Source organism: Gymnogyps californianus, chromosome 4 (genome assembly GCF_018139145.2).
Source record: "Gymnogyps californianus isolate 813 chromosome 4, ASM1813914v2, whole genome shotgun sequence".
NCBI classification, from domain to species: Eukaryota; Metazoa; Chordata; class Aves; order Accipitriformes; family Cathartidae; genus Gymnogyps; species Gymnogyps californianus.
Window position 1 is genome coordinate 31,282,099 of NC_059474.1, and position 6,416 is coordinate 31,288,514.

The window sequence follows — 6,416 nt, forward strand, 5'->3', positions numbered from 1 at the left end:
TGCCCATAATTCCTGCCACAAAGGTTTACCTAGTGATTATGTACTTATGGTGAGGAAAGTTTACTAAATTTATTTTGGATACTGGTAAATGCCAGTGTTATAAAGACTTTGAAAATGTTGACCACTGAAGAAGGTATGTGGGTTGCAGAAACAGATGCTTTTCTCTGCTCTTCAGTGATGATTTGGATTCTGAGCTAGTGACTTAAATAACCCGCTGAGATCTACTCAGTAGCAGTCTTATAAAATAGAAGATATGATTTCTAATATTATGAATCTGCCTTTTATTGAAGCTGGCGTAAGAGGGAGCATTACAAATTTGACCATTCCATTTGTAGCTCACAAACAGAGCAGTCCCTCAGCCTTCTCTTAGGTTTCTCTGCCCAGAAAACCCCTTAATGCCACATTTCTCAAACTCTTAAGACCGCAGCAGCGCAACGCCTGCCATGCACAGTGGTATGAAAACAGGCTGCAATTTCAGGCTCCAGGTCTAAATGTTCATGTCTTGGCCTGAAGGAAGGGTGCTGCTGGCAGTACCATTGCTAATTACTAGGTGAGGCACTGTGTTGGTTTGGTGTTGTGGGTTGTTTTGGTTTGTTTTGTTTTTTGTTTTTTTCCTTTTGAACCAAACATTGTAGCCAAAACCTGCAGCCTCTTCTTTCCCACAGCTTGGAAACACACACTCTGTCCCTGGTGTGTTTCAGTATTTGTAGCAGAGGTCATGTTAAAACAGGGCAGGAACAGGGAACCCAACATAGGGAAGAGCCTAAACTTAACAGTTTCCTGGACAACTGCTTGTTGTATTTATCAAAAGTGGTGCCGCTGGACTACAGTACGTTCATACGGATGTGTCGTGGGTAAAGTAACTGTGGCGCCGTGGTTCATCCTGCTGAAGATTCTTGCTCAAAATCCAAAAAGCCAAACCAATTGGCCACGTTCTAATGTAGAAGCCATCCAAACTTTATATGCGCTGCTTAAAGCTGTTTTGATAGGAAAACAATTAGTATCAACAGAAAAATGAAGCTATTTAACGTGGTGTTTGTAGAGGTCGGTGTGAAGTTGCAGAACAAATCTCTGCAACTTCCACATTTATATTTTACTATTACAAACTGATAACATGATGCTAAGTACTGCTTTGGACCAGTCACAGCAATGTATTTGGCTGCTCTCTAATGCTAGCTAGGCAGGTAGGAGTTAGTTTGAACAGTGGTCTTACTTTTTGGGTTTTTTTAAAGCACAAACATTGACTTATCTTTGGAACTCTGTTATAAAATTAGATAGCTCATGAAATTTTAGTAAAAGCTTTGAAAGGTGCTTTAGTAGTTGCTACTAGTTACAGTGATTTAATGTTGTCAAGTGCCTGTTGGAATTTTTCACAATTTAAAGAATCTGGTTGGGATGTAACCGAAGCCTGTTGAAGGTGATGGAAGACTCCCATGACGTATTTTTAGCAGCACTGTGTCTGCTGCGCTGTCGCTAGCGCATATGGTGTCCTCCCATCAGCGTCTCAAAGCACTCGCACCCCGGCCATCTCTCTTGCCTGTTGGCTGGTTCAGGGGTTGGGATTTTAGCAGCTTTCATCATACTTCTTCCTTGTATTTCTAGCGCATTGCCATCGGAGAGGTGCGTGGCACTGGTCTGTCTCGAAATACCTGGATACTCGAGATACAGGTAATATCTTAAGGAGTGTGTGTGTGTGCGCATATATATATATATATATGTGTGTGTGTGTGTCTTTAGGGTGAGTTTGCATCAAAAACTTCCAGATTTTGTTAAAGCCTTTCCTTCGCCCATACTTAGAGCAGCAGGTCTTAATTGAAGAGGTAGGTGCGTTGTTGGTACGATGAAGTAAGCCTGCTTACTAGAGCTAAAACACATTGTGGGAAATCGTGAGCTGGGTCACTGGCCCAGTGACTGGCTAAAACACCCTGTGCAGGAGATGCTGAAGGCAGACCATGAGAAGATCTGGACTGATGCTGCAGTGACTTGTGATGCCCTCTGAATTCAGTGGGCGGGGAGCTGAAAGCTAGTGTTTTGATGCTTGAGGTGCTGATGGCAGGTGAGCAATAATTCATTCCCTGCGCCTCCTTTCCCCATCCTGTGCCCAAAGTGGAAGTTACTGATCTCTTAGTAAAAGAAACGCTGTCTCTCTACTCCTCCTTATGCCGAGAGAGAGTGGCAGCCATGGGGCATGTCTCTTTGATTGAATGGGCTGTGCAGTTCGGTGGGCTCCTGTGTTGCACCTTCATCGAACTTCTTCCTTCAAGATCCGCAATGAGCTGAAAGGTGTTTAACAGTGGAGCTGAGCAATTGGGAACGGATTATTTTGTCTTTTCAGCAGCTAGCTGTAACACTGGCTTTCTCTCTTCCAAGATACTGTCCTGACAAGTTATTTACCAACTTGCAGGAACATTAAGCCTGTGCGTTAAAAGCACCAAGATTGAGCAGAATCTGTGCGTGATCAGGTTGGGGGAGATGTGATGTTTATAGAGATGCTCAAGCTATGAAATTGTAGCCAGGCACTTGGGGAGGGCGGTTTAGCGCTTTTGGCTGCATCAGCTTGCTCGTGTGGAAGAAACACAACGGCACCTGCAGTTCAGTCCTGCAGTGGCAGGGTTTGAGCTGCTCTCAGGTAGGTTGGAGGAGCCATTTGCAGAGCTGGGAATTGCAAGATCTCAAGGTTCAAGAGGATAAGAGCAGGCTTGATGCTGTACAGGTGGGGAAACGTGTCCCACAGGGCTTTATAAATGCTTCTGTCCTGAGGCTTTGCGCATAGCCACTTCCTAGATGGTGGTACTTTTGGGGAAGGAGCTGGTTGGTATATTAGCCAGCCAAGGCCTGGCTTTTCAGGAAGAAAATACAGAAAAAGTTTAAATAATAGTGCCCTTCCCTATTTAAATGGAGGTAAGTTTGGGGGTTGCCTTGCATTTTAGAATGTTAAAGAAAAAAAGGTAACTAGCTGAAGTTTTAATTGCCACAGTCCTATGCAATTGCTTGTTCTTTTGTAGCTGGAGAATGTGAAATACTGTGAGTGCGTGTTTAAGCATTGAAGGGAGGGCTCTGCAAATCGTTGCATCTGCAACATTGGAAATAGGCAACTGTCCACCACAGGTGTCCTGTCCGTCCTGCAGCTCTCCCTGCTGAGGTGAGATGCGGCAGATTTCAGTCGCTGCCAAAGGAACCTCCAGAGCAGCCTCGAAAGCAGGAATTTGCATCTCTGACTGTGTACGCACACAGCAGAGGTTTGAAAGTGCACGCTGCCTCCAACTACTCATTTCCAGGCAACAGAAACAAAATGGAGATGCTGGTCAGTTCTACTGGGATGAAAAAAATCTCGCATCAACTGAGATGCTTGAAATGAGAAAAGCTTGTGCTTGTTATTTTTGAAGGTGCCTATTCCCAATCCTGAGGTAAAGCCTGTCTCATTACACTGTATGTGGCAAAGTGCAATAAGCGAAGATTAAGGTAAACTTCTAATCTTCTGTCCTGCCAGGACAAAGTTTTTTTCAAAGGAAACCTATTGAACCGAAGTACAGGTCCAGTTCACAAGCCAGCCTGCTCTTCCTCGGGTAATGCAACCAGGTATGTATATGCTGGGCTGGTGCTTGGGCTTGCTGTTTTGAGATATGTTAGTCAGATACCAAGTCTGGAAACTTGCAAGTCAATGAGGGGCTCTATTCACCGAGTGCTGTAAGAGGCAGCCCGCTGCCGTACAGGCCTCCCCTGACCTCAGCTGCACCCCCAGCTCGGGGCAGGCTGCGCAGGAGCTGGAACGCTGCCACCGTGTTCACGTGAGCGGTTTTACAACACGTTTCTAGAAAGGGGTTGGTGGTTGAGCTTATCTACGTGTTAGTCCCAGATATCGTGTGTTTAAAAAAAACCCAACTCTGATCTTGAGTTAAGAGGATCAGGCAGTTTCATCCTAATATAACCCGAGCTATCCTTAATTTCCAGACGTGGAAATAATAACGTAATGGCACTTGCCGTACTGACGTGGCATTTTTCCATAGATGACCTCGTACAGCCCCTGAAGTCAGCACCCTTGGCAAGTTACAGCTGCAGGCTTTTGCTAATGCAGATACAGGTTACATTTAACCTGTAACATTTTCCATCTATATGTGGTATGTACTATAGATGTGTATTTCTTCTGGATTATTTAAATTTACTTCCCAAGTGAAAATATAGTTGCCAAAGGATCTGACAGTGATAGAGACCATGCACTACAAAGAATGCTAGTAAGACACTGGAAACTTTAGTTCTTATTATATGTTACCCTCGAACAGCTGAAATCTTCTGGAATTTATATCACTAATGCCCGAGACTCCGAAGGGCAACTAACCTTTGGATTGCTAATCTTTACAAGTACTTAACAGTTGCATTCTCATATAAGCATGGTTTTTCTCTCTAAGAATTTTGCATGACAGCAAAATGCCATTGAATGGCATTGCTTCAGGTGTGGCAGCAGTTGTAATTACAGCTCCTCTTCTTGATAAGTTTATGGAAAAATATATTGGTATTTCCAAAGTTCAATTTTAAGAAAGCTGATAATCCTGCTTGCTACATGCTATCGGTCTTATCGCTGGTGGGTGTTGACAGTTTTTAACTACAACTACAGCACTTCTATAGCTCATTTTGTTTTGACTCCTGGGGCACAGGGGGCTTATGGCCTATGGAAGTAATATACAACTTGCACAGGTATTACTTAATTCCCAAAGGCAAAAGATCAGTATCTTCACATGGGCATCTAGTGTGATATTACAGAAAGAAAAGAACTGCAGACTGTAAAAATGGCTAAGCATATTTATCATTTTCTCCAGGCATTCAGCTTCAATTACAGGATTTCCTTCCCCCCCGCCTGTCCTTGAACATTTAATTAATTTCAAATTATTAACGTTTACACTTTGATCAGTGCAAAAGGATCAGGGAGAAAGGGTTAGACCACCCTGACAGGTTACGTGTTACCACACAGCTCTTCAAAGCAAGAGCTGCGTGCTCTAAATGAGTTGGGCTCTCAGCTAAATGGAAGTCTCTGCTTCCTTTTTCAGTGGCATAGCCGACATTTCACATCATCTCTGCTTCTTTAAAATTCTTTGACAAGTCACCAGCAGAAGAAATACCCAGGGACGGGAGTTGAAAGAATTAAAGAAGGAAGGGTGTTTTGCCCATGCCAGAAAGTGAGGGAAGGGCTATGCTTGATAAACCCTCCCGTGCACATACCAACACTCTGCAGTGCTGCCCCATCATCTGGAGAGAACAGGGACCGTACAGATGAAGATACAAAAGTAGTTTTCAAGTTGTGCACATTAAAATAAGTGCTGCGTGAGTAAATTCCAAGGCAGTAATGTAAATACACAAATCAAAGGTCTCTAGCCTTTAGAGTGGGGCATCAATTTATAAAGAGATACAGAGAGAAGACAAGAAAAAAAAAATACAGTATGCGTTTTTACTGAAATCTCACAAGTCATTTGTCTGGGTAGGGGAGAGAAGATAAAATCGACATCAAGCAACTTCTCACAAGTCAGTTCTGTAGGTGGGGGAGAGAGAGTGCCTTTGTTACAGTCGTGGGAAGGGTAAGAGCGCTTCGCTGTGAAACCTGGATAAAATTGACATCAAGCAACTCAGAAAAAAAACTTCTAGAACCTTAGAAGCTACAAAAAGCAAAATTTTAAATGAGTTACATTTATTCAGTTAAAAAATTGACAGTTAGTAATGGTCACATAAACACCAGGGAACTGTATCTACATTTCCTGACGTCAATATGAGCGGCACTAGGGTTTTTCTGTTTGTTTTCTTTTACGTATACAAATCTAATGCCAGTTAAAAAAATACAAAACAAAACTGAAACCCAAGACACTGTGAAATCAACACTGCTTAAAAACTCAAAATTCAATCTATTTGAAAATAAATAATTTTTACCTTTCTTGTTAAAAAAAGACAACTCACCAACTGCTTTCAAAGCAGTAACATCTTTAAGACCATTCCCAAAAGTGTTTCATAAATAATTACCCATTGATTGTCTATTAATGCAGCATCTCTCAGTCTTAGCTGGGGTCTCTATATTAGGCCATACAGTATTTTGTTCAGACACAGTGTTTTGTGGTTCCCCCCCCCCTTTTTTATTTAGGTACAATTTCTTTGAATATAGCATATCATGCTGGCAAAATTCATGCAGATGACATAGCATGAAGCATAGCAGAGCTTAAAATCACCTGTTTAAAAAAAAAAAAGACAAGGAATGTAGTGTTAAAAATCATGATAGTGAAAAAGCAACTATTCAGTCTCATGGACAACCAAGACAATTTCAAATGTTCTCTCACAGTTGTCTCACCTACTATGATTTGTTTAAATATGTCTTTTTTAATCCAAATTCACTTAATTCTCAACTTTTTCCACCAGGGATAAGTAAAAAAATAAAAGGT